This window comes from Hippopotamus amphibius, chromosome X (assembly GCF_030028045.1).
Source record: "Hippopotamus amphibius kiboko isolate mHipAmp2 chromosome X, mHipAmp2.hap2, whole genome shotgun sequence".
NCBI classification, from domain to species: Eukaryota; Metazoa; Chordata; class Mammalia; order Artiodactyla; family Hippopotamidae; genus Hippopotamus; species Hippopotamus amphibius.
The window spans coordinates 66173762-66185954 of NC_080203.1; positions in this window are offsets into that span (position 1 = coordinate 66173762).

Consider the following 12193-nt stretch of genomic DNA (forward strand, 5'->3'; position numbering starts at 1 on the left):
TCAGGTGCTATTTCTTCCCTCCCCACTTCCTTTCGCCTCATTACAATTTACTTGGGTTTGGACGAAGACTGTTTAGTCATCATCTCTTATTCCTTGCATTTTCCCCTTTAATGAAAACACCTTGATTTTGGAGGCCATTTCTTTTGGGGAGATAGGTTTTTTTCATGCTTCATTTTTGTAAGCATAAATACTCATGCTACCAGTTAATTTTGTTGACTTTATGCTTATGATGGGGTAGAAAACTTGGAATATAGGCCTTTCCATCTTAAACAGCTTTCACTTTTTCCCCTCTTCATCTATGCTCTTTTCTTTACCTCCATTTTTCCCTTTTTAAATACTTCTGTTCTCTGTAGTCCAAACAAGCAGGAAGTTGGTGATGAGATAAGAGTGGTATAGAAAGCACATGCAGTTTTTTCCCTCTACTCCAAGCCTTCATCTGCCTGCTGTTTACACAAGTGGCCAAGATATGAAAAAAGCACAATTAAATCTATTTCTGTCAATTAGTTGTGTTATTGGCTCATAAAAGCAAAGTGTTAATTTTTCAGGAATCGTGAGCTAGATATTAAACCAACCATTATTAAAAATTAAAGTATATAAACTTAGATGTAAGTAAATTATAATAAAAAAAGTGACAAGTGTTTGTCATTACTTATTTTACTACCTTTCACTATTATATGTTTTTAAGGTTATTACATTTATTGAACCTGCATAGTAGGAATACTATGTAATGATGTACCACTGTACATTGCTTCCCAATTCTGCCTTCAATGACACGTTCAATGTTTCTAGCTTGAAACTGACCATGGTGGGAGTATTTGCACTATGGAAATTGGCAAATACTGATTTGCCAATAATGATTTGATTTACTGTTTTGTTGATTTTTATCCTAAGCGTCAGTAAACTATAGTCTGTGGGCCAACTCTAGCCTGCCATCTATTTTGCTAAATAAAGTTTTACAGGAATATAGCCAGTTTCAGTGCTGTAACAATGAAGTTAAGTAATTGCAGCAGAGACTGTATGACTTGCAAAACCCAAAATATTTATACGATATCCCCCTACATAAAAAAATCTCCAACTCTTGGTTTAAATTTAAGAATATGGTTGAGAAAATGTTTATAAGTCAAGTTAAATTACAAATATAACATGTCTGTAGCTGTGACATGAGTAGCACAAAAATTTTAAAAACTATTCTTTAAGTATTTGAGAATTAATATCCAACGCACTAGAGAAGTCATTCACCAGCAAATACAACAAAAATTTACTAGCATGATAGAGTGTAAAACAATTAGAATCCACTGTTGTATTGAAGAAACAATGTAAATAAAGGTACAGATTTATACTGCATTTTTTTGGGCCAGTTTTGAACATAGCTGTATTATAAACTCTGAGGGCAGGAACTTTTATTTCTTTGGTCATGCAGCATCTAGCACAGTGCTGAACACATGGAAGCCACTCAGCTAATCTCTGTGGATTATAAACAATGATTCTTACCTGAAAGGAATCCTTTTCCTTATATTCATGTAAAACTAATTCCCAAATATACATTTTGATCTTCCAAACTTTGAAGGATATAGGATCAAGATTAATTGCTCTATTTAGACAATAAAAAAATGAGACCCATAAAGGTAAAATTATACATACACTTTTGTTGCTTAAAATCTAGTTCTTTGATGAGCAGCAGCATCTCATCACTTTTGATCTTGTTAGAAATGCAAAATGCAGTATTTCAGGTGCATCCCAGATCTACTGCTCCAGAAACTGCAAGTTAACATTTCCAGCTGATTTCTATGTACATAAAGCTAGACCAAGAATTTCTGAGAATAATGTTCTTGCAAACTGCCTACCTAATATACTATGTTTTCATATTTCAAAATATGAGAAATTAAGAAAACATTCCAGTTTTTTTGGATCCAAGAGATAACAGAAAAAGAAAAAAAAAACTTTATTTCAATGTTTATTTCTCCTTTGGTTATATTATCCAATTTTATTCTCAGAAACTTTTCCTGAGACAAATAGGATGAACATTGTTATGCTTTTATTAATGATGAGTTAATAAAGCTGCAGACAACCGATTACCGTTTTAACCAATGTTAAATGGTGAGTTAGTGACAGACTGGTCAGGTGAGATTTTTATACAAGTTTATTTTCCTATCAAGGTCTGTGAAGGGAGAGATAATTATCTGATTAATTCAGATTCTTCATATGCTCTATCTGGGTGTTTCAGGCTCCTGAACACCCCTCAGAGACACCCCTACCCCCATCCCACAAAATCCATGAAAAAATAGCAAAATTTCGGATTTAAACTTAAAGTGTCTTGGTAATTTTGTATAAGCCCAGTTTCTAATTAGGCTTTAATCTATACAAGGACCATTTAACCCCTATAATTTCTATTTGCAAACAATGTCCTATTACCAAAAATAGACAAAGCAATTGCAAATGTTGTCTTATTTGTAGTTGAAAATTCAGTAGTTTAATTTTTCATAACGAGGTAAACAATTCTTTTCTATATATAATATACTGTTTTAACCTACTAAAGATATGGGACCAGTAGATAACAAATATTTCATACCATGTGCAGAGCAATATAACTATGTAGATGAAATTATTGACATCTACTGCTCCATATTAATTTATTGTATATTTTATTATTTTATTTTGAATATTATTACATAAAATCAAAAACATATTGACTTTATTGTGTGGTAAATTTTTTACTTCTTCAAAATACTCCTTATTCTTCCACCTCCAGCAAGCTATACAGAGATACTTGTACAGGGTCTCCATTAATCTTGCATTTGCTAGATGATAACTGAGGCAGAGTGGGTTTCCACAGATATTAATTTGTCCTGACAACAGACCTAAAAATTGGAGTCCAGGGATCACTTGGCAAATTTCCTTTAAACCAAGAACAATAATAAACAGAAAACTGTTACTGACAATTCTGAAAGACCACACAGAGGACGAACCAAGAATAGACTTGCTGTATGTATATCTGTGAATACTTCTGTTAAATTAGCTTGTGGAAGCATTATGCTTTGTAGGATTTGTACATGCTGATTTATGAATGTTTTCACATTACATCATTCAGCAGATATGACAAATTTACATTTCAAACCAATTATTTAAGAATAAATAATAACTTCACTTAATTAGTTAATAAGAGTCCATTATGGCTATCTGGTAACAGTTATTAATTTATTTCTAATATTTGAATCTTTAAGAACAATTTTTAAAATATTCAATTGTCATTCAAATTTCATAACAATCTGTTTATCCTTATTAGAAAGTTTTAAGGGAAAATTTGATGTATGCAAATAACAGTCCACAAATCACTTACTAGTAGTATAGTAGTAGGTAATAAAGAGCAATATTTATGTTTCTTATACAATTTTCCATTCAAATTTTGAATTTGATTTAAACAACTCATTTAAATAACAATTTTTTTAAAATTTAAGATAAAAACAAACTGAGTGGTAGTATTATTGCAGTTTTATTCTTACACTGTTTTTCACATGCTAAGCTATTAAATGGGCATTGTTTCTCTTAGGGTTTATGTTGTTTGGACTGTATTTATACTACATGTATTATATGCTGCTTGCAATAATTTTTGTTTCTGTTTTTTAAATGGCTAACCCACCATGTGAAGGAAAAGAGAAAAACATAGTCAAATTGGTAATTGGAAATATCAGAAATATGTAATTGCCATTACATATGTAAAAACACCATTCTTGGTTTATTAGTGACATCTAAAGTCCCTTTCAGTCCCATGATTTTCTTTTTATGTGTGATAAAATTTGCCAAGAACTTTCTACTTCTGTATCCTGAACACATATAACAGAGTAGTAATGAAATTTGAGATTTGTGGATGATAATATTTAAAACACAGGAAGAACATTTGATAGTAATGCCTAATTTTTATTTCAGTGACCAGAGATGTGTTCTGAGTCAGACAGTTAATCGCACAAAGGAATATGTGAATGCATTTTTAGAAGCAAAGTAGAGTATTTGACAAGCATAAGGATGTATCTAATTGCATAAGTCATGTATAATTATCTCTACCATCTCAAGTTTTTATTTGGAATGAATTTTGGCTCTGATCTTTAACACAACCATTGTAAACTTCTTAAAAAACACTTTATCCTTCTTCACACAAACTTTTCAAGGAAAACCTGACTTATTGTAAGCAAAAATATTAAAGTTATAAGTCTGCAGAACCTAAGGAAAAGAGAGACTAAATTAACTGACCCAAAGTTCCAAAGCACAGCAACAACTCAGGAGGAAGAGTCATGTTGTGGGAGTTTTTATTTTGCTATGTAAGGGTGGGTGGCAGTTTGCCAGCATCTTCTCCATAGCTAAGGGCTTGAAGAGGCTGTCTCTAGCATTTCAGAAGCATGATGAATATGTTTAAATGGAAATTTATATCTACATATTTCCAATGCAAATATTTTCCATATACTGGAAAATAATGAGGGATCTACTAAATTTGAAATTTCAAGCTTCATCCATCTTTCTGGAGAAAAACAATACTGTATATTAATATCTAGCAATGAATTGTGTGGAAAAGTTAATACATTTCAAATTATTTAGCAAACCATTGAACTAGCGCTGTTCATATTCATACTTTGATGTGTTTGTTGTATAGGAAACAATTAAAACACTTATCTTCTGTGCTTTCTAATTAATTCTTCTATCTTTTTACACCAGATCAAATTGTATTCTCATTCCTCAACACTTATTTCTGTAACAGACCATAAACACATAATATACATTCTGTTATATACAATCAGCTCATGCCTTTCAGCACATAAAGTGCTAAATATTTTCAGTTAGAATAGAAGAATCAATATATTTTTCTGTCATGTTATTTTCCCAAGACTACTTATCTGTTAGAATTGACCTTCTGTGTTTCAGCTGATGGTCTTAAGAGAGCAAAACAATCAACTTTTGAATATCATTTTTTCCATTTGAATAAAAGTCCATATATGCCTAACTCTGTGTCCTTAAATCTGATTTCCCTGGGGAGTTATTATCATGCAGCTCACATTGTCACTCACTTACACTGTTTAACTTGCTATCAAATATCCTGCAAAATGGTACAAGTTATTTATGTGTCATAGGGCAGATTTATGATAAACTAAGCTTGAAACAAAGTAATGAATTCTTGACATTTATCCTGTCTCTAATAACATGACTACTAATTCCATCAGATTTAATTTTAAATAAGGAAGTTACATTTCCTCTCCTTATATCATATATAAATCCCTCACATATTCCCTAGTTGAATATGGCTTATGACTCTATGTGTTTTCCTATAAAGAATAAAAATGATATTTTTCTGTAAGCCACCAAATTAGTTACCAGAGGTCATCATAATCCTCTATTCAGTTCAAACCTTGAAAGCCCTTTTCAGTCTGTGCAAATCAAAATAACTAACCATCTTCTAACGACTTTGAGAAAGTAATTCTCTGCAAAAAAATAAGAAATGTTTTACATTACTGCATAATATTAATGGTGCACATTATGAAAATATGCTCTACATTAGTGAAACTCAACAAATTGTAAGCAGACATAGTGATTTTAAAACTATTTGGCTGTTGAGCCCCTCATGGTTCTTATGAATGTATGGTGCATCTGGGTATGCATGCTAGGGGTGGGCAAGGGAAGGGTGGAGAGGGAGTATAGAGGGAATATGGTGGCTGATAGGCATAGGTTCTGTAAAACTCTTCTCAGAAGTAGGAGAAATTAATCTTCCTAATTTGGTCACTGAGCCCTTTAAGTTGCTACCAAAAATGAAGCTGCAGTACGTGAAGTCAAAGTAAGGATGCAGGAAGAGAAAATAAGTTCCTACCATGGCTCAGAGATTCAGTCCTTTGAATGGTACCACTCTTTGAAGTCACTTAAAATCCAAGAAGACTATAGCACAGTATATATTTGAGTATATATTTGCAAAAAGCTTATACTGTCATGATAGAAAAACAGTAATGTTTGATGTGGAAAAACAGTGGTATTTATAAGAATGTTCATTAATAATTCAATCTACTTGCACTGATTTAACTGGTTGTTTTGAGATTTTTAATGCTAAAAGTGAGAAGATTATAATTCCATTTAGATTGCTAACTTGACTTTTAGTATGATTATTTTTTGTTTTTAAGCTTTATTGAGGTATAATTGATATGCAAAAATTGCACATGTTTAGTGTCTACATTGATGAGTTAGACATACGCATACACCCATGATGTTATCACACCAATCGAAGTACTAAAAACATGGATCACTACCAAAATTTTTCTTTTTTTGCATGGTAAGAGCAAAGTATGATTATGTTTTTGTCATCACTTTTAACAGAACATGGCAATAGCAAAATCAGAAAATTGCTATAAAGTATATGAAGTGTTCTTATTCATTCACCAAATATTTATACATTGGCTACTTAGTGTTATCTGCTGTGCTCTTTGTCAGAGATAATAGTAGTATACAAGAGAGTGGGCATTTCTTGCTCTCAAGGAGCTTAGTCTTAAAAGAAATGACAGACATTGAAAACAATAACATAAATTATCAATTTAAATTAAATTAATACCACAAAAATATGAGATGTTTCTCACAAGACTGTAATCTGGGAGTCTTATGTTGCTTGGAGGGTCATCAGGAAAGGCATCCCCTATCTCTTTGAAATCTACAAACTGTAAGAGGTAGTAGGAGCCAGTACTACTATTATCCCTATTTTGAACATGTACTAATTGAGGTCCAAGAAAGTGGCAAAATAATAATTCAAACCCAGATCTTTAAAATTTTTACTATGCCATGCTCTCTTCCCGAGAGCAATAATTTGGCAATTGAAAAATATGATGAATTCCCTCTAAAATTTCTACTCCTGAAATATTTGTATGCTATCAGAATCTGTATTTTTTCCCATTTTTTCAAATCATGACTTCAGCTTAATATCTTATGCTATAAGTAAGCTATCTCCACTTATGTTATTCAGTTACTAATAGTGTTTAATATTGAATGAATGAATGAATGAATGCTTGGATCTTTAAATTCTCATATTAGGTTTTATGAAAGAAATAAAGTCCAGAATCAGAAATCAATTATAATATTTGCATAAATGAAGTAAAATCTGTTCTTCCTGTACTTTACCGTTCTTCTACTATGATATATACTCTCCAAACACAGTCTCTTAAGAGTAGAACATTAAATAAAACAGAACAGAAATGATGATTTTTGTACTTTGTCAAAAATCGAAAGGAAGACAATGCAAAACAAAACATAGAGACAAACAAACCCAAAGAGGTAGAGTATTTTTTTTCAGTGCTTAGAATGGTAGATGACAGAAGTTAGGAGGAGCACAAGTGGAATGGTGCTTTCCTTTTTCTTATTCACTGCAAACTCTGCTGAAAAGTCAAAAGAGAAACCTACTCAATTAAATGATAGTTCCTGTTCATAGTGATGAAAAATCACCAGTAGGCCCAGAGGTAAGATAAATCAATGCTACATTGAATAAAATTTAAAGTTGAAAGTAGCACTATTACTTTTCATAGCTAACTTTATAAAGTGGATGAAGATGAAGTACTTAGCATTTGCAAGGAATGAGACCATGGAGAAGGCTGCTACTGTGTCTTCATTATGTTACAACTGTGGCAGAGTCTGTGGGTTCAAACAACTGTCCTAGTCAGTAAAGAATTAGTCAAATAAGCTATTTGACAGACTTTAATATTTTGCTGATTGTATTTATGAGGTAAAGAAACATTTTTGGGCTGCCTCTTGTAGTCAAGGTATTGTGTCTAAGAGAGGTAATAAGAACTTGGTTTTGTTCTATGCGCATCGGATTACATCTTGAGTACTGGGATCAGTTCTGGGTGCCACCATTATGTGCCTAGTAACATTTAAATTTCAGCACTCATGTAATTTTGTGTCCTTTAGAAAAAAATATTCTTCATTTCTTCTTTGGTTCTGCTTTATTTTTCATTACATACGTAGGTGCAGAGGAAGGGAACCATAAATTATGTAGGGTCTCTAAAGGTCTAATTCAATTATTAGTGCTGCACTTGAGGAGAGTCATTGATAAATTGAACTCTGTCCAAAGGGGTATAAATATTCAGTCAGTCAGACATGTCAGCCATTATAAAAAGATCTGAAGTGGTGAAAGAGTGAACAAGATAATGAAGATGAATTTAGCTCACATCATATGAGGAGCAGCCAAAGAATATATAGAGTATTAGCTTGGGAAAATATTACTTTGTGTAACAAAGGCTTGGGCAGGGCAGGGGGATGCAAAATAGAGGTCTCCAAAAGTCCAGAGGGTTATCATGCAGAAAAAGAATTAACTTGATCTTTATGACTTCAAGGGGCAGAATTAAATTAGTAGATGGAAGTTAAAGGGAGGCAAACTTTGTGTAAATTCAAGCAAGAACTTTCTAACAGTCACAGCTGAACAAAGTGGAATGGATTGTCTCAGGAGTTAGCAGATTCTCCATCAATTGAGATGTTCAAAGATCTTGGGTAACTGTATGTAGGGCTTTTAAAGAGAAGAATCAAATGTTGGCATAATAAGAAAGATAAATAAAATGTGAAAATGTAGTGAATTTTCATTTAGCTAAATTTATTCCTTTTTTTTGTTTTAAAATGTCTCTTCCTTTTTGAAATGATGCTGTTGGATAGGAAAAAAAAATATGTTTAAAAGCAAGTTGGCAACTCTGTTAGTCTCTTGATGAACATTTACAAAATAAAAGGAAATTTACTTGTCTGTGGAATTGAAGTACTAGGCCAGATGACCATAAAGATTCCTTCCTATGTTTAGTGTCTATGATTACATTTTTTGAGATGGTGACAGAACAGGGTGGAAATCTCTTTACAATCATTAATAACTTTGTGTGAATGAACTTATTAGATTGTTTTTTCCTCTTCAGGCTATGCTTGATCCATCTGAAGGCCCTAAACCTCAAGCTAGGAAAAGAGGTATTGAAAAGAGAGCCAAAGGAAGCAGGGCATATCTAAGTTAAACACGTACTGCTTCAAAATTTTGCTATTGCTAGCTATATTTTATTTTCTTCTCCACAGTCTTACCATGTCTCTTTGAAGTTCTCTGTGAAGTATTTTTCTGCATTGTTTCTATTTTAAATAATTATTTAATTAGAAGGTATCATGAGAAAATGGGACAGTGTTCCTAGTAAGTGAATGATTTCATGCATATAATGGAGTCATTTGTGGAATTGTATTTGCAGTATCAAAGTTTTACAACTGTTATTTTCCTCAGTTTTATTTAAAACCTTGTGTTTTTGCTTGGCAGTTCATTGTATTGAATGCACTGTGCTCATCAGATCATAACCATCTCCCAGATAAGAGCCCTATATGTGGTCTACCCGTAAAAATGGTTGAGAATTTCATACCTGGACACAAACACTTTACTTCTATTAAATTGTTAGTTTTCACATACAGCATCAAGAGGCTTTTTAAAGCCTCATAAATACATATACTGTTTTTATTTGTCGATTTGATTAAAGATACAAAGGTAGGAATTTTTATTGTTTCTGGTACTTAAGTCTTGAGTAAATGCTACCTATGATTTTAGCAAAACTTTATTTTCTTACTCAAAATGCATACAATTTAGAATCTAAGATTGTATGATGTGTTTGTGGTTAACAGAAAGCTTCATTTGAAAAAGTTCAGTTCCTTTTTTTCTCCTTAAAAGATAAGGCAAATATCTCAAGGTAGTGTCTATTAAAATATTTTTCTAAAGATAGTTTATGAAGAACAGTTATGTAATATATGTTAAATGCTTCAGATTAGAAAATTCTTATCACTTAATAAAACTTAGCTTCAAAACTAATCTTTACTCACTAATTTTTTTAATAGCAGACATTAAGTAAACTTAGTTTGATCCAATACATTTTATTTAATGCCTCTATTTGGACAGATGGTAATGTCACAGAATCATTAAAAGTCCTATGTGCTAAGTTTCCCATGAACAAAAGAGAGGGAACTTGGTAACCAAAGATGGACAGTCTAGATGCATAAATGTTCCACAACTAAATCCACTTCCTTGAGATACTTTAGGAAGTAGAACCTTTCCAACTATTCAATATTTTGAAGCTTGCCTATTTACCTTTTATTGTTCACAAAAATGCTAATGAAAATGTTTGAAAGTTAAAGTGTAAATTTTATTTCAATTATCAAAAATGTCCCCCAAATATGATCTGTGAAAAGGTGACACAGTCAAGATTTATTTTATTTTTTATCAAATGACCAGCTCACCACAAAGTAGTGAATAAGCTGACCAACTGAGAATTAAGAATCATAATGAAATCCAGTTACACTGTTGCTTTACTACATATGTAATTTTATTTTAATTAATGTAGTTTAAACCTCATAAGAAGTTCTTTTTTTTTTTTTGGCTGCACTGCGCTGCTTGTGGGAGTTTAGTTCCCAGACCAGGGGATGGAACCTAGGCCCTTGACATGGAGTCCTAATGACTGGACTGCCAGGGAATTCCTGAAATGTCTTTCTTATACTATTATGCTTTCAGCTCTTGCCTGAATGTTTCACATGCACAAGTATAAACTATATCTATTGGATTGTGATGAATTCAATATTCTATCAATCCTTCAATAATTATTGAGCACATACTATGTACTATGCTCTAGTCTATATATTGGGGAAACAAAAATGAATAGGAAGTGAACCTTCCCTTCTGGAGCTCAAATTTGATACTATGATTAGAGATATACTGGTAAATAAATAGTTACAATATCTTTAACCTCTTTGACAACTTTCCTTTAGAATTCTCAGAATGGTAATTGACCAGAATCAACTGTGGAAAGTATAGGTCAACTAGAAGGCAATTTTTCTTTTTTGACTTCCACAACTTATTGTATTTGGTGTTTCTTGATAAATGTGATTGTTAAACTTGAGGAAACAAGAGCATTTTGTTTTATTAGCCCTCTTCTCATTTCTTGCCCCATGGTTGGCAAATAGTAGCTTTTCTAATTTCATCCTGAATCTAAACTGTTGGCAACTTAGAGCTGCTGAAAGGAATTCTCTCTCCACACTCAAGCAAAATTAAGACAAGGGACAATCCTTTTTCCCTTTAATTGTATCAATAGGGCTCAGCACAATGCCTAGCTCATAATAGTCACTTACTAAATGACCATTGAATGAATGAATAAGGTATAACATCTAATATGGTTAGGATTTTTTTTTTCATTTTAAAGGAAGGGCCTTTAAGATTGTTTATCCAATTAATTTATAATTGTTTGCAAGAAATAGGGCAACTACTTAAATGTACGTAACTTCCTCGAGTTCTTTGCCTGCACCACCAGTCCATGTGCATGTGCAATACATATAAGAACGAGGTCGTCATTTAGACATCTCACTTCTGAAATATTATTGACATCTGCTTTAGAGCATTAAAATATCTGAAATGGCTAGATTACCATTTCAGGTATTTATTTATTTTTTCATTCCTATTACATTTTCTTTCAAAATATTTTATGGACACTTGAAATACACCTGAAGAATGAATTATACATAACAATTGGGAATAGTTACAATGGAAGAGGTCAGAAAAATTATTACCAGCAAACCTGAAAAAAACCATCAATTTCTAGGAAAATTTATCAGGGTTTCCCTTATTTTCTTTGTTTAGAGCCCTCTGATAAAAATGTTCTGTTTCACTTCACTGTGCAAATTTAAATCCCACTGATAGCTTATTTATAATCTATCCCCCACCTCCTTTCCCTCCCTCTTGTCTTCCATTCCTTCTCCTTCTTTCCTTTAAATCCTCCTATGTGTTAATAATTTAGTTCCCAAATGCTTACTTATCTTATTGTTGACTTTACCCTTTAATGTTTACAGGACTGGGAACAACTGTGTCTTAAAACAATTGACTTTCTTCTTTCTAATGAAATTGCCCCTGTAGCCCTTCCCATTTGGCTTTCACCAACATTAGAACACTAAGCTCAGTGTTTTCTTGCCCAGAGCTAACTTGTAGTTTCTCTGTCAGCCATAAGATATAGAGATACTGTTGCCTTAATTACTGGCATTTTTCCTGCTTCTCATAATTCTACTTGTCCTGCCAAAAGACTCCCATCTTTACAGAGCTTCATGACCTCCTTGTTATTTCTATTGTTTTTTTTTTTCAAGCTTGTCAGATGTGTAAATGATCTTTGTTATTAAGTCTGGCTTATGACTAAGTCTA